This window comes from Pinus tabuliformis, chromosome 4_2 (genome assembly GCF_031772625.1).
Source record: "Pinus tabuliformis cultivar Carrire ecotype Pingquan chromosome 4_2, CPIR1, whole genome shotgun sequence".
Classification (NCBI taxonomy): domain Eukaryota; kingdom Viridiplantae; phylum Streptophyta; class Pinopsida; order Pinales; family Pinaceae; genus Pinus; species Pinus tabuliformis.
Window position 1 is genome coordinate 1,172,834,665 of NC_142304.1, and position 23,826 is coordinate 1,172,858,490.

The window sequence follows — 23,826 nt, forward strand, 5'->3', positions numbered from 1 at the left end:
CTGCAATTAAGGAAAAGTTAGCAATAAACTTTCTCCAATATTTTGCTGCCCCTAGGAAGCTTCTAACTTCAATAACAGATTTGGGATTAGGCCAGTTTACAATGACAACAACCTTAGAGGGATCTATCTTCAATTCACCACCCCCTACTATGTGACCCAAATAATTCAAATATGTTTTGCCAAATTCACATTTTGAGAGTTTAACATAAGGTTTTTCTCTTTTCAAAACATCTAGAGTCTGCTTGACATGCTTTAAATGTTCTTCCCATGTTTTACTAAATATAAGAATGTCATCCAAATATACAATTACAAAATCATCAATAAATGATTTGAGTACATCATTCATTACTCTCATGAAAGTAGCAGGAGCATTAGTTAAGCTAAAAGGCATAACCAACCACTCATACAATCATTGCTTTGCTTTGAAAGCAGTATTCCATGCATCTTGCTCTACATCTCTGACCTAATGATAGCCACTATGCAAATCCAAATTGGAAAAACAAACATCTTCTTTCAACTGATCTAGTATATCATCTATGCGAGGAAGGGGTTAACGATTTTTTATCGTTATCTTATTTAGTGCTTGGTAATCAATGCACATTCTACATGAGCCCTCTTTCTTTCTCACCAAGACGATTGGAGACCCACATGGTGATGTGCTAGGTCTTATGAACCCTTTCTCGAGAAGCTCCTGTACCTGCTTCTTGATTTTTGCATTCTCTAAAGTGGACAACTTGTACATTTCGATGTTAGGAAATGGAGCATCTTGCTGCAAATTAATATCATGTACTATTTCCTTTTTGGGTGGCAGACTTTTAGGTTCTTGGAATAGTATATCATATTCTGAAATAACTTTTTTCTAAATCAGCTTGTTGTTTAGCATTACAGACCTAAAATATATTGGTTTTCTCAGGTTTCTTTTCCTTTACAACCATCAGTAAAAATTGCTTGCATGAATTTACAATTCTTTTCATTTGCCCTGAGTTTATGATAGTATAATTATTTTTGAGTTTGTGATCTCTTACAATATATTTGATTCCATCTTTAATGAGTTGATACTTGTTTTCTGCTCTATAGAAAATTTCTTTTCTATAATACAAGTAAGGACTTCCTAAAACAATTCCACATATATCCAAAGGAACTATATTTAACTCAAACTCATCTACAAATGCTGACCCAAAAGAAAACCTAAGTTTACATTGTCTAGTCACTTGTAGTTGTGCTTTATCACATAACCAACCTAATGGATATGGCTTCTTGTGAGGTGTAGTTAGTAATCCAAACTTCTTTACAATTGATTCAGAAATTAAATATACTTGCGAGCCACTATCAAACAAAGTATCAATCTTTTGATGCTTGGAAATAACTCGAATATGAAAAAGCTCATGTCTTTTCCTCTCATTTTCTTCATTATCAGTAGATTTTACAGAATTACTAGTAGATGCTTTAGAATTTTTACCTTTTATACTGGTGGCTGCAATTGTTGTCTCATCTCTTGAGTCTGACCCCAAATCCTTTTGAATAGCTGCAGTAGCCTTCTTTTTTTTCCATCGAACTTCTTAGGTGTCAGATCCGAATGCAAAATCTAGCAATGTTCATCATCATGCCCATCCTTTTTACAGTGAGTGCATGAAGACTTGGTCTTTTGAATAGCATTGGCCTTCCTCTCTTTCCATTTTTGTTTTCTCTTCTCCTTATTCTTGCTTGCAAAGGGTCTGGATGATCCCCCAACTTCTGGGACCACATTCTTGCCTCTAGCCTCTAAATGGGTAGCTTGAACAAAGACCTCATCTATGCTAGTTGGGTTAAACATGAGAATGGTATGTCTCAAATAACTGTGTAGACCACCTATATACATCATCAGAGTTTCAGGTGAGTCTAAAGAAATGCCTAGAATCAAAGCTCTTTCTCTAAATTCTTGAGTGTAGCCTTGTACACTTTGCCCTTTCAATTGGCGAAGAGTTTGCCAGCTCATCATGGCTTGCTGCATATAGGCTAATGGATAGAATTGTTTTTTAACTACAGACACAAATTCACTCCAGACAGATAGAATTTTACCATACTATTTCATGTCAGCTTGTGTTCGACCTTCCCACCATACCAAGGCAGTTCCTCCAAGGCGTAGGCTGGCCAGCTGAATTTTACTACTGTCTGAGTCGATATTCTGCACCCTGCAATACATATCAATCTGTCTAATCCAATTATCCAACGTCTCTGCATTCAACTCTCCATCATATATAGGAAAATCAAATTTAACATCTAATTTAATGAAGGATGTTCTCTTCTTATTTTCAGGGCTATTAGGAGGTGTGAGAAAGTTTTCTTCTTTCCCTTTGCCATTAGAGTGGTCATGGAGGAGAGATTCTTCTGCTCCTTTATCTTTGGAGTGTGATGAATCTTCATCTCTACCTTTCTTGAATTCTCTATACATTTCTTCTACCATGGACCTCATGGTCAGGAAACTATCCATGAACTGAGGGTCTGACCCCAAGGGACTTTCTTCTGACATTTTCCTCTTAGGATAGACTCTTCCAATTTTTGGGTTAGCTTTGACCAATTCTTCTTCTCCTAATTTAAGCTTTGACCTAGTTAGCATTCAACAACAAAATCTAGCACAAGCTTGTCTAACCTTAACAACCTAGAGCTCTGACACCACTTGATTTGAAATCGCTCATGAATTATCTCAGTTATTTAATAAAGGTATTATAGACTCATGTGCTGTGGTGTGCTTATGTTATTTTATGCAACGGATTGATAAGATTGCGAAACACACACACACTGAAGCAGTAAGAGAAACACAATAAGCAAACACATAAACATAAAAAGTTTAATAAGGAGTTCACCCAATCCTCCTGGGCTATGTCTCCTGGTCTAGCCTTCAATGGTTTCCTTTCTATTATGTGAGAAGCAGAGTTTTTACAATAGTGAGCTCAATTTGAGTCTCACTCAATAGATGATAATTAGTAAGACTGTACTCGGATTCCCCAAGTCTCTAGAGTGCACGAACTCTCCTTACTGAATCTCGACCTCAACTGGTCACAGTGGTATGAGTCCAATTTGAAACTCAATACCCAACAAGCATGTATAGAGGAGTTTGGTTGAACCTCTCAAGCCTTCTCTGGAGTACACAGACTCTCTAACTCTCTCTATCTCTGTTTGGCTCAATGTTGCCTTTGCTCTGTAGGTTAGCTCAGCTTCTTCTCTGTTCTCTGATCTTGTTTTCTCTTGCTTGTATCGCTTCCTGGTTGCTCTATCAGTTCGTGGCTTAAAACCAATATGCTTCCTGGCTGTTTGGATCTCCTGCCTCTATCCGTTTGAATTCCCCTACTTTGCGTCATCATCACTGTGTAACGCTTCACAGGGAGGTGGCCACCTATTTCATAATGAACTGAGTGTTAGCTCTCTTTGAACGGTCATTATTTCTGTTTGCTCCAAGATTGCCTGTGAAACTGACTCCTCTACCAACTCATCGTTCATGCCGGACTTCAAATCTTATCCATCCGGCCTGTCTTACCCCGTCGAATCCGTTCATCCATCGGATCGCTTTTCTACTGTTGATTTGGATCCTCTAGAGCCTACGGTCTCCGTCGATATCATGTCGATAAGTAGCATGATGTTTACCCGTCTAATGTGAGCGGTTTTCTATCTCTTCTGCCAGACACGTGTCACCCAGTGTATGGAATCGGACGGGACTTGGTTGAAACTGCTTACCACTCGAAGCCCTTCTGATATCCTGCCAGTTTTGGTGTGGGAACTACCTCTTACGGAATCGGCGATTTCTGTACGGTTTTATGCTTTTCGGGACCAAGCACTTAGGGGCTTTTCCTTCTTCGAGGGGTTTTCTCGGTGATATGTGATTAGCGACTTGTCGCTAATCGCATATCAGAAACTCGCCCCCGTTTTCTGATATCACCTCCCGTTTCGCCAATTTGTGCCAACGCGTGTTACCATGGGCCAACGGTCTGCGCGCGTGACCGAGGGTCCTCGTTGCTTTGTGCTGATCACAAATTGCGACTGTTTAGAGGTTATTTCTGATAAGCTCGACATTTATAAGACTTTGAAACTTTGGCATGAATCTCACAGAGTTCATGAAAACTTAGAGAGTGTTTAAGGATCCAATTCAGATCATTGAAGAGGATTGGTGTCCTCACTTTATTGATAAGTTGGATTTTGTCCTTAGTCAAGAGGATTCATTTCCTCATTATATCACTTGGTTGGTTCTTGGGATTATAAAAAAGGATTAGTGTATGTATTTGATCCAGGAGGATCTAAAATGGCTCAAAATTAAAAGTCCTCAAATTTGAGAAAAAATGGAATCAAGTCATAGAGCTTGGTGAGAGCTTTTCAAAGACATGAATGACACCTTAAAATTCTTTTGTATGAGGAAATATGACCTTCTAAAGTTTCACAAAAATAGGAAAAAAAAGTGGCATTAATAGTGCCACATGGCATCACCAAAAGGGGCCACATGGAACCATCCAAAAGGTGCCACATGTCAACCTCTGGATGCCTCCATGTGGCCTATACATGCAGGTGAGATGGACCAACTATCGAGTGCCATGTGGCACCCTAGATTGGCCACGAAAGTTTACCAATTAAATACGGGGGTTGAATCCCTGAACTCGATGGAAATAGGTTGATAGGCCATTGTTCCATTACAATTGGAGCTCGGGTTTGTTAAATGTGGCATGGAATATTTAAACAATAGTTTATGTCATAACACCAAGAATGGGGTGTATGCGGGTTTAACCTCGGGATCCCCCCACCAACCAATAGTCTTATTATAAGACTGCCAACCAACTATGACAACATGTTCGTTGGTATAAAAATTGTGTATTGTTATATAAATCCTCCATTTGATCATTGAAGGGTGAGAACATGTGGTCCAATCATGAAGAGGAACAGAGCCATGAGAGCATTGAATGAAGGAACTGATATATGGTCATGGAAATATGATAAGGGGACCTACGCCAATTTCGGGCATGATTTTAAGGAAATATTCCAAGAATATTATTAGTTGTTGTGGCACAATCTACGAGGTAGAGATTCTCAAAAGCATCCTGAGCTAACAGTGACAAAACCATATGAAGTTTATAGTCATTTTTCACAATTTTTTGAGATGAGTACACTGGTGCAGACAAAATATAGATTTGAGTAGTATATCTAAGGGCTCATGGATGAAGCTCACATGTGCCATTAATGCTTGGCATGAAGTTTGAGACAAAGATGCACTTTTTAGAAGTTGGTCTTATTTATAGTCAAAAGTTGCAAAATGATGAGATGGACTTGGTCTTTTACAGCTCTTCTGAGTTCCAATGTCATCTTCAGTAACGACAACATATGCTTCACTGTCAGTTTCAACTTCATCATCCTGAAAATTAACTTGTCTACCCTTGCTAGATTTATCCACTAGAGGCCTGTTTTTCTGATCCTTTGAATGTAGTTTTGTAGCATCATCAATTACAACATTTTGCTTGTTTTCCATATCTTCTTCTGACACTGAGTAGAAACTGCTGACAACTTTCATGATATCATTCTCTATGAAATGAATGCCTCCCAACCTAATTGAACAACTTTCAACAAAATTCTACCAAACAAAATATCATATATCAATAAAAACAAAGTTAAAAAAATATAGCGAGACACTTTCAGGAACGAAAAATACAAATATAAATAACAATACTTACAATGTTTTGTTTCATCTCATTTACGATTTATTTACACAACTTTGTAGATACCTCTCTCGTGTCATACAATGAATATGATAGTAAGTATTTAATCCTTTCATGTGACTTGGGAGCATTTGTAAGTATGTAAACAACTTTAGTGTCCCATACCGAACACATATCTATGACTCTTCCCATCACCTCATAAATTCCATTATCATTCGATATATCAATATATAGATATATATTCACATTTTGGCTTTCTCTTTCTTTCACATACCAGATTCTTGATGGAAATTTCACCTCTTCTGAATTCTTCCAGTATTAAATCATCTTCTTATCATTTGAGGCACTTAAAAGATTTGTAGCCATGAGCTCAGGTGGATTTCGTTCACCAATGTTTTTTGAAGATGCACCTAAAAGAGTCTTTGGTCCATCAAGATTCACGGAAATCTTATTTGATGCCATTTTCTTGAAAAATAGAAACACATAAATCAGTAAATAACAAAAACATATTAACTTAAATTAAGAATGAAAATATATCATAATTTTTTTATTTATATAATTAGATGATTGAAATTAAAAAATATTAACACTAAGAAAATCACTCGCCACCCGTTGGCAGGCAGGCCACTAGGGTGATGCAGGGGGAGGCTGTGGCAACAACTTCTACCATTTCTCCACACATTGATCTCCTTCTTCGTCTTCAATCTACCCCTCAAGGGGGAGGCTGAGGGGTAGATTGAAGATGAAGAAGGAGATCAATGGGACGAGAAATGATAGGAGTTGTTGCCACAGCCTCCCCTTGCACCAACCCTGCGGCTTGCCCGCCCGCGTGGAGGCTGCCAGGGTGGGTTGCCACATCCTTCCCCCTACACCACCCAGGCGGCCTGCCGAGTGGGGTGGCATGTGGGGGGTTGCGGCAACAACTTCTAGCATTTCTCCTGATATTGATCTCCTTCTCTGTCTTCAATCTACCCCTTAGCGTCCTACTTGAGGGGTAGATTGAAGATGGAGAAGGAGATCAATATCAGGAGAAATGGTAGAAGCCCACAGACACCACCCCATCCGTCCGCGGAGTGGCGGGCGATTCTGAGAATTGCCCAACCTCCGCAGGCGGACAAGTAGGCCGCCATGGTGGTGTAGGCTGGGGTTGTGGCAACTCCACACTGCGCCACCCCGGCAGCCCACCTGTTCCCCCGGGGTGGCTAGGCAATTCTCGGAATCGCCCAGCCACCCCCGGTGGGCAGGCGGGCAGGTGGGTGCGGGCGGGTGTGTGGGTGGGCGGGCGGGCAACCCTGAGGGTGGGCGAGTGGGTGGGTGGGAACCAGGTGGGAAAGCAGGCAGGTGGGTGGGTGAGGGCGGCCAAGAGGGTAGGCGGCTGAGGGTAGCTGAGAGGGTGGGTAGGAGGGCGGGCGGGTGAGAGGGCGGCCAAGTGAGGGTGGCCGGGTGGGCGGGTGAGCGCAGGCGGGAGGGCAGGTGGGGGCGGGCGAGCGGGCAAGGGTGGGAGGGTGGGAGATGCCAGGCAGGCGAGACAGCGGGTGAGGGCGGGCGTGCGGGAGGGCGGGCTGGTGAGGGAGGGCGAGTGCAGGCGGGAGGGCAGGTGATGGCGGCAGGGCGGGTGAGGGTGGGCATGTGCGGGCAGGTGGGGGCAGGCGTGTGCGGGCAAGTGAGTGTGGGTGGGTGGGAGGGTGTACGAGGACAGGCGGGTGCAGATGGGTGAGGGTCGGCGAGCGGGAGACGGGTGAGGGTGGGCAAGTGGGCGGTGGGTGAGGGCGGACAGGCATAAATGGGCGAGGTAGGGCGAGCGGGAGGGTGGGCAGGAAGGTGGGAGGGTGGGCGGGAGGGCAGGTGAGGGCATGCCGGTGGGCAGGTGGGTGAGTTCAGGCGGGTAAGGACGGGTAGGAGGACAAGCGGGCGGGTGAGGGCAGGCAAGGGCGGGCGGGTGGGTGAGGGTAGGTCGGTGGACAGGTGGGTGAGGGCAGGTGAGGGCAGGCGCGAGGGAAAGTGAGGGCGGGTGAGGGTGGGTGGGAGGGTCGGTGAGGGCGAGCGTGTGAGGGCAGGCGGGAGGGTGGGTGAGGGTGGGTGGGTGGTAGGGTGGGTGAGGGTGGGCGGGCGGGAGGGCGGGTGAGTGCGGGTGGGTTGGGTAGATGAGGGCGGGTAGGAAGGCGAGAGGGCGGGTGAAGGTGGGCGGGAGGGCGGGTGAGTGCGGGTGGGTTGGGTAGATGAGGGCGGGTAGGAAGGCGAGAGGGCGGGTGAAGGTGGGCGGGAGGGCGGTTGGTGGGCGGGGGCGTGAGGGTGGGCGGGAGGGCGAGGGCGGGCAAGAGAGGGCAGGAAGGAGGGCGAGAGAGGGCGAGGGTGGGCGGGAGGGTAAGGGCGGGCGCAAGGGCAGGTGGGTGGGTGGGTTGTTGGGTGGGGTTGCGGCCCCCACCCTACGCCACCCCATCGGCTCGCCTGCCTGCTGTGGGGGTTGGGCGATTCCGGGAATCACCCAACCCCCGTGGTAGGCGAGTGGGCCACCGGGGTGGCATGGGGTGGGCATCGCAGCCCCACCCCGTGCCACCATGGTAGCCCGCCCACCCCGTTGCAAGGGTTGGGCAGGCGGGTGAGGGTGGGCGGGTGTGGGCGAGTGAGGGCAAGCGGGAGGGCGAGGTGGGCCGATGTGTGAAGGTGGGCAGGAGAGAGCGGGTGGGCGGGTGAGGGCAGGTGGGCAGGCGGGTGAGGGCAGGTGGGTGAGCGGGTGAGGGTGGGGTGGGCGGGTGGGTGAGGGGGGGCAGGTGGGCAGGTGAGGGTGAGTGAGGGTGAGCGGGAGGCAGGTGAGGGTGGAGTGGGCGAGCGGGTGAGGGCGGGCAGGTGGGAAGATGGGTGAGGGCAGGCTGACGGGTCGGTGAGGGTGGGGTGGGCGGGTGGATGAGGGTGGGCAGGTGAGGGCGGGCTGGGCGGGCAGGTGAGGGCGGGCTGGGCGGGCAAGTGAGGGCGGGCTGGGCAGACAGGTGAGGGTAGGATGGGTAGGAGGGCAAGTGAGGGCGAGGTGGGCTGGCGAGTGGGGGCAGGCTGGCTGTGTGGGCTGGAGGGAGGGCGAGTGAGGGTAGGCAGGAGGGCGGGTGAGGGCAAGCAGGAGGGAAGGTGGGAGGGCGGGTGAGGGAGAGCTAGGTGAGCAAGTGAGGGCAGGCTGGGTGGGCAGGCGAGGGTAATTGGGTGAGGGTAGGCGGAAGGGTAGGTGGGAGGGCATGGGTGGGTGGGTGAGGGCAGGCGAGAGGGCGGACAAATGGGTGAGGGCAGTCGGGAGGGCAGGCAAGCGGGCAAGTGAGGGCGGGCGGGCAGAGGAGGGCGGGCGAGGGTGGGCGGGCTCAGGCGGGTGGGTGGGTAGGCGGGCGGGTGGCGGGGGCGGGCGGGCCACTGGGGTGGCGCGGTGTGGAGCTACTCTCACCCCACCCCATCCCAGGTTGGGGGGGTGGCCGGGCTACCGGGGTGGCGTGGTGTGGAGTTGCTCTCACCCCACCTAGTGCAACCCCGGCGGCCTGCCCGCCCGGCCATGGGGGTTGGGTGGTTCAAGGAATCGCCCAACCCCCGCGGCCGGCTAGGCGGGCTGCCGAGGTGGTGCGGGGTGGGCACCGTAGCCCCACCTGCCCATCCACCCACCCACCTGCCTGCCCTCACCTGCCCTCCCTCACTCGCCCGCCTTCCCACCCACCCCGCCCACCCTCACCTGCCCACCTCGCCCACCCTCACCCGCCCCCACCTGCCCGCCCTCCCACCCTGCTCTCACTCACCCGCCCTCCCGCGCCCGCCCTCCCCGCTGCCCTCATCTACCGCCCCGCCCTCACCCGCCTTCCCAGCTTACTCGCCCACCTTGCCCTCACCCGCTGGCCCTCCCACCTCGCCCTCACCCGCCCTCCCGCCCCACCTACCCACCCTGCCCTCACCTGCCCGCCCTCCTGCCCCACCCTCACCCGCCCGCCCTCCTGCCCCACCCTCACCCGCCCGCCCTCACCTACCCTCACCTGCCTGCCCTCACGCACCCTCACCTGCCTACCCGCCCGCCCTCACCCGCCCTCCCGCCCGCTCGCCTCCCTCACCCGCCCGCCCTCCTGCGCACCCGCCCGTTTGGGTTGGCTGTTGGGCGATTCCCGGAATCGCCAAACAACCCATCGGGCGGGCCACCGTGGTGCTGTAGGGTGGGTTGCCATCATGAGTTTTGTCGGGCCCACCATGCTCACGACGAACGTATTGGTTAATTTGGCTCACAAGAAATATTAATTAAAAAAAAAATCTACTTCAATAAACTAATTTAATATGAAAAATTTCAAGGAAAAAATTTAACTAACCTTTCAATTGCGAGAATTCTTCGTTGAATATGTTGTTGATAGCAATGTAGCTTCTCCACAAATTTGTAAGTCTTTCAATGAACTTCAAAAAGCCTTGATGTGATGTGAGTAATAGTGATAATGTAATTTAGTATATAGATGAAATTACAGAGATGTTTTACCGTACGGTTAATGTGGGATAATTTGTTTTAAAAAATTTTAACATGTTAATTTTTTTTATGGCGACGAAGGAAAATATAATAAAGCGAATATTATGGAATTGTTTTATAGAGGAGTGAATGTGGGGATTAATTTGTTTTAGAATGTATTATAAAAATTAAAAAAACATTCAATTGTTTAGTAAATATTATATACTTTAACTATTAAAATAATTAATGTAGAAGTTGTAGTATACAATTTTAACTTTAATGATTTATTTCATAAAAAAAATTAGTTTACATTTTTCAATAAATTCTAGAATAAAATAATGAAGGGAAATAAATCTAACAAACTTTTTGGAGGGAAAATTTCATTCTCTAAGCTATATAATATCTTTAGGAGACTCTCCATTTGTATCATTCAACATCTTCTATTTGAAAGGGATGGATTGTCTTGATAGTGAAGTTTCGATTTATACAGCATCAACATCTTCATCGCGTAACAACTCTATTCATATTGATGAATATAGCGGGAATTCTTCCTTTATGAATAGAAAGTCAATTCTTCCACTTAGTCTTGATCCTAAGGACTATGAGAGCAGCACTGATGAAAGAGGGGATGGAGAATTTCAAATAAATAAAGAGTCACAGATTCCACTTAGTCCTAATTCTAAGGACTATGAAAGCAGCGGTGATGATGAGCTTGATGACAAGTTTCAAAAGAATGGAGTGTCACGGTGTCCACCTAGTCCTAATTCTAAGGACTATGAGAGCAACAGTGATGAAGAGCATGATGGTAAAGTTCAAAAGAATGGAGTGTCACGGTGTCCACTTAGTCCTAATTCTGAGGACTATGAGAGCAACAGTGTTGAAGAGCATGATGGTGAATTTCAAAAGAATGAAGTGTCACGGTGTCCACTTAGTCCTAATTCTAAGGACTATGAGAGCAGCAATGATGAAGAGCGTGATAACGAATTTCAAAAGAATGGAGTGTCAAAGTGTCCACTTAGTCCTAATTCTAAGGACTATGAGAGCAGTAGTGATGAAGATCAAGATGATGAATTTCAAAAGTATGGAGTGTCATGGTGTCCAGTTAGTCCTAATTCTAAGGACTATGAGAGCAGTAGTGATGAAGAGCAGGATGATGAATTTCAAAAGATTGCAGTGTCACAGTGTCCACTTAGTCCTAATTCTAAGGACTATGAGAGAAACAGTGATGAAGAGCATGATGATGAATTTCAAAAGAATGGAGTGTCACAGTGTCCTCTTAGTCCTAATTCTAAGGACTATGAGAGCAGTAGTGATGAAGTACAGGATGATGCACTTATTCCTAATTCTAATGAGTATAAAGGTAGCAGTGACAAAGGACAGGATGTAGCATCTTCAATAAGTAAACAGTCACATTTTTTACGTTGTCCTAATTCTATGGACTATGAGAGCAGCACTGACAATGCATATGAGGAAGAATATCCATTAAACATCAAATCAAATTTTCCATTCAGTCTGAATTCTAATGACTATGACAGTAGCACTAAAGAAGGGGAAGATGAAGAATATCCTCCAAGTCAGTATTTGAAAAGTATAGTTGATCATAGTGTGGATAACATTCCTCTTAATGATGATGAAAATCATTATACAAATGATGATCCAATGATGGATATGTTGCCAAGGAATATTTTATCAAGGAGTAGGAGCAGACCTTTTCATATCAATGCAAGATGTTCTAGTTATACAAGGGGTAGAGAAGAATATCTGATGAGAAGAAGTTCTATCAGCGCTCTCATTTCAAGTGAATGTTGCCAAAAACATTGGTTGAAACATGGATTTCAAATTTACATTAGAGAGAAATAAGAGATATTTGTCAATGAATAAAAGCATGCAAAATTCATATTTAGTTGGGTGCATGAAATATACATTGTCAGGTTATGATTATCATATTAGGACTTTGTTTATCTATAGAAAATCTTTTAAAATGTTTCATTCAATTGGGAATTTTCTCCTCTCGAGATTTCAAGAAAATTCGGAAAAGGATCCCACATTGTATTCAGAAGTACGCCATAAAAGACAGTTTGGGCCATTATCAAATATTGAAATGTCATGGATGAAAGATCTCTTTTCAAAGCATGGAGAGTGTATGCCAAATAGAGAGACAATACATATTCCAGATAATTTTTCAAGACAAGAAATCTACAACTTATACAAAGAATATGCAGAAGGTGCTAAGGGACATGACCGGTTTATTACATATCAATATTTTGTGAAGGTGTGGAAGAAAGAATTCAACAATGTCTGTCTTCCTAAGAAGACAAGGATGGGGATTTGCAGTACATGTGCTTCTCTTAAATAAAAAAGGGACAAATGTGAAGTGTCAGAAAGAGGTAAGCATTCATAACTTTAACTTTTAAAATTGTATAGTCATCAACTATGAAAACATATTTCTTAATGGCTTTCTTTTATGTTGTGTAGATTCAATTGTCAAAGAACTTCAAGAGCATCCCGAACAACAAACAAACGAAAGGAAAAATTTGTACAAGCATCGAAAGAAGTGTTATGATAATCCGAATAAATATTTGGTTTGATAATTGATGGTATGGACCAGAAGAAAACACTTTTACCACATTTTTTTCGCACACCCAAAAATTTACAGAAGGAAAATTTTATTCACTATCACTTGGTCGGTTGTATGGTCTTCAATGGGAAAATGTTGCCAAGGGTGTACTTCACAGCTCCAAATGTTCATAATGATGCAAATCTGACCATAACCATAATTCATGATGTTCTTTCTCATTGGTCTGGTAATCTTCTTGAAGTTTTGTATGTACAATTGGACAACACTTGCCGTGAAAACAAAAATCAGGTTGCTTTTGGATATATAAACATACTTGTTGAATTGATAATTTTTCAAAAGGTAAAGGTTGGTTTCCTTCTTGTTGGGCACACTTATGACCATATTGATTAGATGTTCAGTCGTTTTTCAGTCACATTGAGGAGGAAGGAAGTTGGGAACTTGCCATCATTAATTGAATGTATTAAGAAATCATACATGCTAGAGCCTACTTTTGATATGTCGGAAGAAACTGTTGACATGTGAAGGTTTATTCTAGGATCATATGGTGAGGGGAAATGCATTGAACAACTTAATGACATTAGCTTCCAACATCAATTTCGTATCAAAAAGATTGATGGGAAAACACTAATATGGGGCAAGAAGTATTGAACTACTGCATAATGGCCATCGTCATCAGGTTTGCAATTTTTGAAGTTCATTCCAGATCATCCAATATTTGCATCAAAAATATTGTTATTACAATTAGTTGGTGAAGTTCATAATGCACGCAGACAAAATAGAGATATAAATTATTCTGATTGCCTAGAAGAAATTAAAAAATGTATTAGATATACATATGAGTACTTTGACATTGTTGATTCAGTTTGGTGGGAGTCATTTTTCAATAATCAAAGTGATATCATTTCAACAACAACAAATGAAGATATACCTTTGAAAAATCCATTTATTTGGCCACAAAATGTGTTGAATGAACATGAGGAAATAAACATTGTTGAATAGCAACAATCTCAAAGTATTATTAATTCTTCACAGGCAGAGGAAAGAGAGATGTATATTGGTTCTAGAAGATCTCGTGCACAATGTGAAGCCATGGAAGACCTTTAAGGGGTTCAGTACAGGATATTAAGGAGGGTTGCATGATCACAGTGCTAGGAGATGGAGATCCAAATGGCTATCCATTCTGAGTTGCTAAAGTTATAAAGGTCTTTACAGAAAATGAAAATGTTACAAGTGTTGAAGTACATTAGTATGCCATAAATACACACCCATTAAATGGTGTGTACAAGCCAAAGCTGGAAGTTGACAAAAAAAATGGCGGAAAGAGAAAAAGGAAGGGTACAAATATAAATCACCGCCGCACAAACATATTAAAATTGGAGGATGTTGACATACTTGTTTATGACTTCAATTTAACAAAGAGAGGAACTCTTCGCTTCAATACGATAGAGATTCTGAGAAGGTTGTTACTAGAAGGAACAATGTTGAGATGGGAGTCTGCTGAAACTAGTCGTAAATCTAGAAGAATTTTGAAACCTAAAATGGTGGGCATGCAGAATTAGATGGGGCACTAGTTGATGAAAAAGAAGAATATGGAACATCTTCGTCAGCATCCAGTCACTCATCTAAATATGTGAATTCTAATGGTGTGCAAGAAAATATGATTGATTTTGAATAATTGTTTAAGACAGTTTATATAATTGATGTATGCATCCTATCTTGAAATAAAAATTTTAATTTCCATATGGTGTTAAATGAGAAGTCATGAGGCATTTTTATGTTGTTGGATTATATGTCTTAATTATGATAATTTTTATTGTTTAAAATATCTACAATGCAACATTAAATTAGAGATATAATGTATGTTTTATTCAATATACAAATAATGACTTTTGAATTCATTTAGTGATGTAATTTGTTCATAATGTCATGGTTTTCTAATTTTATAGTTGAAAAAATTTCAATTTCTTTTGTATCTAGCATGTTATGGTTGAGAACATGTTGAATTTATACTTAGGAAAGAGAAATGATATTCTACCAAAAACATTAGTGTGTTTTTTTGTCCTCATAAACAACTTTGTTTGGCACATAAAAATTTGGTTTTACTAGCATTTTTAAAATTTTTTGAAGATTTACCCTAAAAAAAATCATCATTCTAGTATCATCACTTTTTCGTTTCCAAGCTGTATTTTGCAAGAAAATTTCGTTTTCACTGCCATTTTTAAAACATGTTCAAAATTGACCCTAAAAAAAAAAACCATCATTCCAGTATACACACTTTTTGTTTTCAACACTGTTTTTTTATGTTTTTTCGTGGTTTTTGGGCCAGAGTTCCCATTTCGAGTTTATAGTTCTCATTTCAAAGTTTACATTGTTTAAAGTTTTTCTCTTTTTAAAACATCTAGGGTCTGCTTGACATGCTTTAAATGTTCCTCCCATGTTTTACTAAATATAAGAATGTCATCCAAATATACAATTACAAAATCATCGATCAATGGTCTGAGTACATCATTCATTACTCTCATGAAAGTAGAAGGAGCAATAGTTAAGCCAAAAGGCATAACCAGCCACTCATACAATCCCTGCTTTGTTTTGAAAGCAATCTTCCATGCATCTTGCTCTGCAACTCTGACCTAATGATAGCCACTATGCAAGTCCAACTTGGAAAAATAAACATCCTCTTTCAACTAATCCAGTAGATCATCTATTTGAGGAAGAGGATAATGATTTTTTATTGTTATCTTATTCAGTGCTCGGTAATCAATGCACATTCTCCATGAGCCATCTTCATTTCTCACCAAGAAAATTGGAGACCCCCATGGTGATGTGCTAGGTCTTATAAACCCTTTCTCGAGCACCTCTTGTACCTGCTTCTTGATTTCTGCATTCTCGAAAGTGGACAACTTGTACATTCCGATGTTAGGCAATGAAGCATCTTGTTGCAAATTAATACAATGTACTATTTCCTTTTAGGGTGGTAGACTTTTAGGTTCTTGGAATAGTATATCATATTCTGAAACAAATTTTTCTAAATCAGCCTGCTATTTACCATTATGGCCCTCAAATATTTTGGTTTTATCAGGTTTCTTTTCCTTTACAACCATCAGTAAAAATTGCTTGCATGAATTTACAATTCTTTTCATCTGCCCTGAGTTTATGAGAGTATAATTATTTTTGAGTTTGTGAGCTCTTACAATATATTCGATTCCATCTTTAACAAGTTGATACTTGTTTTCTGCTCTATAGAAAATTTCTTTCCTATCATACAAGTAAGGACTTCCTAAAACAATTCCACATATATCCAAAGGAACTATATCTAACTCAACCTCATCTACAAATGCTGACCCAAACGAAAACTTAAGTTTGCATTGTCTAGTCACTTGTAGTTGTGCTTTATCACATAACCAACCTAATGGATATGGCTTCTTGTGAGGTGTAGTTAGTAATCCCAACTTCTTTACAATTGCTTCAGAAATTAAATTTACTTGTGAGCCACTATCAAACAAAGTATCAATCTTTTGATGCTTGGAAATAACTCGAATATGAAAAAGCTCATGTCTTTTCCTCTCATTTTCTTCATTATTAGTAGATTGTGCAAAATTACTAGTAGATGCTTAAGAATTTTTACCTTTTATACCGGTGGCTGCAATGGTTGTTTCATCTCTTGAGTCTGACCCCAAATCTCTTTGAATAGCTGCAGCAGTCTTCTTCTTCTTTCCCTGGAACTTCTTAGGTCTCAGCTCCGGATGCAAAATCTAGCAGTGTTCATCATCATGCCCATCCTTTTTACAGTGAGTGCATGAAGACTTTGTCTTTTGTACAACATTGGCCTTCCTCTCTTTCCATTTCTATTTTCTTTTCTCCTTGTTCTTGCTTGTCGTGGGTTTGGATGATCCCCCAACTTCTGGGACCACATTCTTACCTCTAGCCTCTAAATGGGTAGCTTGAACAGAGACCTCATCTATGCTAGTAGGGTTAAACATGAGAATGGTATGTCTTAAATAACTGTGTAGACCACCTATATACTTTAGCAGAGTTTCAGGTGAGTCTAGATAAATGCCTAGAATCAATGCTCTTTTCCTAAATTCTTTATTATACCCTTGTACACTTTTCCCTTTCAATTGTCGAAGAGTTTGCCAGCTCATCATGGCTTGTTGCATATAAGCTAGTGGATAGAATTGCTTTTTAATTGCGGAAACAAATTCACTCCAGACATATACAATTTTACCATGTTTCTTCATGTCAGCTTGTGTTCGACCTTCCCACCATACCAAGGCAGTTCCTCCAAGGTGTAGGCTGGCTAGCTGAATCTTACTTTTGTCCGAGTCAATATTCTGCACCCTGCAATACATATCAATCTGTATAATCCAATTGTCCAGCTTCTCTGCATTTAACTCTCCATCATAGATAGGCAAATCAAATTTAACATCTAATTTAATCAAAGATGTCCTCTTCTTGTTTTCAAGGCTATTAGGAGGTGTGAGAAAGTTTTCCTCTTTCCCTTTTCCTTTAGAGTTGTCATGGAGGAGAGATTCTTCTTCCCCTTTATCTTTGGAGTGTGATGAATCTGCATCTCTACCTTTCTTAAACTCCCTATACATTTCCTCTACCATGGACCTCATGGCCAGGAAACTATCTATGAATTGGGGGTCTGATCCCAAGGGACTTTCTTCTGACATTTTCTTCTTATGATAGACTCTTCCAATTTCAGGGTTAGCTTCAACCAACTCTTCTTCTCCTAATTTAAGCTTTGACCTAGTTAGCATTCAACAACAAAATTCCATCACAAGATTGTCTAACCTCAACAACCTATAGCTCTAATACCACTTGATCTGAAATCACCCATGAATGATCTCAGTTAATTAATGAAGGTATTACAGACTCATGTGTTGGGGTGTGCCTATGTTATCTTATGCAATGGATTGATAATATTGTGAAATACACAGAAACTGAAGCAGTAAGAGAAACACAATAAGCAAACATATAAACACAACAAGTTTAATAAGGATTTCACCTAATCCTCCTGACCTACGTCTCCTGGTCTAGCCTTCAGTGGTGGTCTTTCTATTGTGTCTTAAAACAAAGTAGAGTTTTTACAACAGTGAGCTAAATTTGAGTCTCACTCAATAGATGATGATCAGTAGGATTGTACTTGGATTCCCCAAGTCTCTAGAGTACACAGACTCTCCTTACTGATTCTCGACCTCACTGGTCTCAGTGGTATGAGTCTGATTTGCTACTCAATACCTGACAGGTATACAGAAGAGTTTATTGAACCTCTCAAGCCTTCTCTAGAGTTCACAGACTCTCTAACTCTCTCTATCTCTATTTGGCTCGATGTTTCCTTCGCTCTACAGGTCAACTCAATTTTTCTCTATTCTCTACAATTCACTTCTCTCTTAGCCTCTCAGCTTTCTGCTTCCTCTCTGCTCTTTGCTTGTCTCACTCTCTATCAGTTCGTGGCTTAAAGAAAATCCACTCTCTGACTGTTTTCTTCCGCTTCCGGCTATCTAAATATCCTACCTATGTCCATTGGAATTCCCTTGCTCTACGTCATCATCACTGCATAACACTTCACAGAGAGGTGGCCACCTATTTCCCCATGAACTGAGTGTTAGTTCTCTTTGAATGGTTGTTATTTCCGTTGCTTCAAGATTGCCTACGAAACTGATTCCTCTGCCAACTCATCGGTCATGCTGGAACTCAAATCTTATCTACCTCAGCCTATTTCCCTATCGAATCTGGTCATCCATCGGATTGTTTCTCTATCATTGATCTGGAGCCTCTAGATCCTACAGTCTCCATCCATATCGGGCGGGTAAGTAGCATGCCTTTTACGCATCCGATGTGACCGGTTTTCTCTCTCATCCGCCAGACGCATGTCACCTGTTGTATGGCATCGGGCAGGACTTGGTCAAACCTGCTTGCCACTTGAGGCGCTTCTGATATCCTATCGGTTTTAGTGCAGGGCCTGCCACTGATGGAATAGGCAAATTCAGTACGATTTTATGCTTTCCTTGGGACCGAGTTCTTAGGGGCTTTCCTTCACTAAGCGGGACGCCCTGCGATACGCAATTAGCGCTAATCGCGTATGAAAAATTGCCTCTGTTTTTTGATTTGACCTCCCATTTGTCAATTTGTGCCAGCACGCAGCTACCATGGGCCAACGGTCTGCGCGCTTTGACTGAGGGTCCTTGTTGCTTCATGCTGATCACAAATTGCCATTGTTTAGAGGTTATTTCTGATAAGCTCGACATTCATAAGGCTTTTGAAACTTCGTCATGAGCTTTACAGAGTTCAGAAAACTTTTAAGAGTGTTTAAGGATCTGATTCGGATCACCCCTAAAGCATGAAGGCCGAACTAGAGTGAGGGGTGAAATGCTTTACAAGTGGAAGTAGGGAACCAAAGTCTGTCATTAGTAAACCTGCAAGAAAGCATAGATACATATACATCACTGAAAACTCTGAATAATGATACATGAATCATGGTATGGATGCAGCCATCTAGAGAATGATCATGTGAATGGATCCAAGGCATGGGTGCAACCATCTAGTAGAAAGGATCATAACGAAACCAAGGTATGGTCACAGCCATCCAATAATGAGAAGGATCAGATATAACAAGTCATGGTATGGTCGCAACCATCCATCTGAAAGAGACATGTATATAAACATGACCATGTCACATCACCTCACAACATGGACTTGTCTAATCTTAGCCAAGGGTCTTACGCTCCAAATGACCCGATCAAAGTAAAAATCCTAACATGTGAATGAATGTGTTGAAGTCAAACATGCTAGGAAGTCGCTTGATTACCATCAATGATGTGAACCGTTAACAAGTGCGAGAGAAACCACCAATAATGAAAATGGCTCTCAAGGTACTGGCAGCACAGTTCACGGAATGTGAATAAAGGAACTGATGTCGAACACCCATGAAATCACCCTATCAAAAGTTGATGATGTGAACTTGTCATTGAGTGCGAAGAACTTTCCATTAGGGCATGCAATCTCAAAGGTACTGGAAGGGACTCTCTCAGCTAGCTTCCTGGATAATGAGCTGAAGTCTACAGGAAGCGACCATGTTGAAGGAGGGCCATGATGTATCCTGCATCATCAACACGATACAAAGGGATGCAAATGATTTCAGATGATACAAAGAATCAGGAGTAAGTGTAACTGTAGAAGGGCTGACTCTTGAACATATCAGCAACATGATTCTGGAGTTTGGTAGCTGTTGGATCCATAGGATCGATGGTCATGATGACAGGGTAGAGATCAAATGGAAAGCAAAAATGAGCAACCCAACCCTAGGAAGGTCAAATGAAAAGAAGGATATCCCAACCCAAGACGAAGCAGAAAGTGTCATGTTCAAGAGTGAGTTGCCGACATGACTGATAGAATTCCCAAATTTTCCCCCACCATTTCTGGCAGGTACCCCAATTACCTTTTATCGCAAGCTTGAAGGGGATAGCATATGCTTTCATTGTAAGTTCATCCTTTAGACAAATCTGACCTAGTAAGTTTAATGAGCCCTAGGAAGGAGAAGCTCACATTCGTCATGGCGATGAATCCAATGTCATTTAATGTTTTAACAAGTCTGACAGAGGGGTAACTCGGTATATTTTTCATGTTTAGAGAGTTTGAAAAAGACATGGAAAAGAAAACTCCACATGGTCCCTTTTCGTACATTTGTGTCTCTTGAGCCCGAAAAGGTAGAAAACGATACTTGAGAGAACCACTTGACCATTTCAGTCAAGGAGTACCTTTTTTGTAAATAGTGCATCCCAACCCAAGCTCGACAATATTTTCGTGTATAAAGAGTAGGAAAAGAGCTTGAAATTAGACCCCCAGTTTTATTCTCTTTTACGGGTAAAAAAGGGAAAAATACTCAGTAATCTTTTCATTTGAGTTTTACGAGTCGAGAAAAGATCTGAAACACAACTCCAGTACCATCATTGATAACCCGTCACCTGTCACTGCACAAAAAAGGTAAATGCATCATCCAGTTCTAAGGAAAAATAGATCAAGAATACTCAAAAACCCTAATTTTTCATGAAAAAAATGAATAAAATGAGGAAAAAGTAATTATTTTTTACCATTCACCATTTTACCTTTGTGTGAAGAGCTTTTGACCCACTTGTGCCCTAATTTCTTCGGAGTAGATTGCGAGAGATCCGGGACGTCATTCGCCGAGACACTAGTTGTAGGTAAGAGCCAAGATCTTAAGCTCCATTTTAATACTTATTTTACCTACTTTTATCCAGTTTTTGGATTTCATGAGGAGGTTTTGGCAAAACTTTTTCTCCCTCAGTTGGCGCGATTTCTAGGCACGAAATCGTGCCGATCAGGGGTTGCTAAGACTACCATCCCTGCCGTCGGCGCCACTGTTTTTAAAACAGTCATGTCGGCGCCGTGAGAAAATAATTTTCATATTTTTTTCTCAATTCAACCATTTGAATCCAAATTTTTCTGGCTAAAGATGATCATTGACTTGATTATATGGTTTTTGCAGGAAAAAAAAATTGTGAAAAATAGTGGATTGGAAGGAATGCGAGCATGAGGATATTGACAGTCAAGCAATAGCTGACCCAAATCGCTTGGATTCTTTGAGGAACTATGGGCTTGTCAAATTATTTCTTACACCAGGTCTACGGGCTCAACCCAAGTTGCTACAGTACCTCATCAATCTCTGGGACGTGAATCAAGAAATTTTCATCATTGGTGACCAAGAGCTGGAGTTGGAAACTTCAGACATTTATTTCATAATAGGTATCTCCTAGAGAGGGGAACCGGTAAATCTATATGGGTCGAGGCCGATTGGGGCAAGTGTGACCATGCTACTTACCGAACATTTCTGAGAAGCTCTCAAATAAAAAACTGGCAAGATCGAGATTATGATTGTTTGGGATCTTGTGTTGAGAGTGTTACTGTTGACCATCAATAGAGTGGCTGGGTCCCAAGCACCGCATGAGACCAACAAGTCGAAGTTTCAGTATGCTATCAATTGCACGACGCCCACTATCTTTAACTGGGCGGAAGCTATGAAAGTCAACATGAACCACCAACTATCGAAAGCTAAGGCGGGAAACCTGAAGCAATTTTGCTTCGGGTTTGTGATAGTGACCTTCTTCCTGGAGCGGGTTCCATTGTTCCAATACCAGTTGACTGAGGTGGAACCACCGATGCCACGAGACCCATGGATGGTCCGTTGGAGTGATTTGATGCCCAAGGTTACAGGGGCCACAGATGTCCTATAAGCCTGCCTTTTTCTCGTGGCTACAATGACAACTGATCGTAGTGGAGGATTGGCCTTACAACGGTACCAAATTACACAGAGATCTGGATATGCTACTCCCAGAGGGGGAGGATTTTGATGGTGGGGGTAAAAAACAAACAAATTTTGATTTTTTAATGTTTTTTTTATTGTTTTTGAGATATATATGTTCGCGACAGTTTGATTTTATGAATGCAGATGTTGGACCAGAATGCCTTGCCGGGATTTCCCCAATCGCCAGGTGCGTTGCTCGGCAGTTCGATGTCACTCCTTATCAGGAGGGAAGTGAAAACGAGGAGGAGATTGCGTGGAATCTCAAGGGTTTGACCCATGGGATCCTAGAGTATGCCCGGAAGGGTGATGTCCCACGCCAGTACCAGAGGCATATGGTGGGAGTGTCAGATCATATCCGCCGACTGCTGGCTCGAGTAGTGACATGCTATCATGACCATCATGTTGTTTAGTGCATAGGTCTAGCATTCCACATTTTTGAGGCCTGCGAACCACCGATGTATTTTTAACACACATATTATTTTTTGGGGTTTTGTTGTATGACAAACATTACCGACACACACACACATATATATATATGTTGTACTTCCTTTCTTACTATGGTACAAATGTTTTTGTTTTTTGAGTTTCTACATGTTTCACAAATGTCTATCTAGCACATAATTAGTTAATGCATCTGTTAATGTATTCATGTGTCTAGGAATACATAGATACATTCTCAATATCTGAGGTTTTCTGACAGAATATTTCTCGTTGAGTTGAAGGACGACAAGCTGTGAATCAAGGTTGACAACCAATTGCCAAATGCCAAGAGTGATAGCTTCTGACAAGAATTCGATAATTTCGCTATACTCAGCGATGTTATTAGTTGTTTGACCTAAACAAATACCTTGAAGATCAATCAACTCACCATGGGGGTCATAAATGGCCCATGCTATGGATGATAGATTCTGCGTACTATGGCAAGCACCATCAGTGAAACCAATGTGAGGAGACAATGACATCTACAAAGTAGGAAAAACATAATAAGTAGGAAAGCTTCTTGCAAAATAACACACCAAACCACACTATACAAAAATCAATAGCACACTATTGTACAAAATTAACCATGCAAGATGACCTAAGCATAGTACATTTTGAGATAAAGCCCATTTCGGGGCTTGTCTAAGGGATTTCCCTCATAGTCAATGAGCTCATAGGCCCCTTTCTGTAACACACATTTAATAATGTAGGGCCCATGCCACATGGGTTCAAACTTGCCTTCCCCTAGCTTATCATTATCCTGATCATACAGAAGAACCAAATCGCCCTTAGAAAAATGTCGAGGAGAGACAGACTGATCAAAATGTGATTTGACCTGTTTTTTTCTGCTTCGATGACCAAAGCAGCAAGATGGCGAGTCTCATCAAGTCATTCTATGTACAAGAGACGCTCTTCCTGAGGTGAGGTCTTGGGGAGAAGTTCGACAACCAGCTTGAGGGATGGAATTTCACACTAAGTCGGTAAAGTTGCTTCCAGACCATAGACTAGGTGGAATGGTGTGAATCCAGTTACATCCATGGTCGAGGTTTGGTAAGCCCATAGAGCTAAAAAGAGCATGAGATGCCAATTTGACTTGTGCATCCCAATGGTGCACTTAAGCATTGTGACCAAAACTTTGTTCAGAACTTCAACTTAGCCATTGGCCTGAGGGTAGTACGGGGTTGAGCCATCATGGCGCAAGCCCAACATAGGAGTCATCCTAGCCATCATGTAATCTAGAAAATGGGAGCCATGGTCGGTGACAATGGCCCGAGGCACTCCAAACCTGGAAATAACGTGATTGAATAGAAATTGAGCC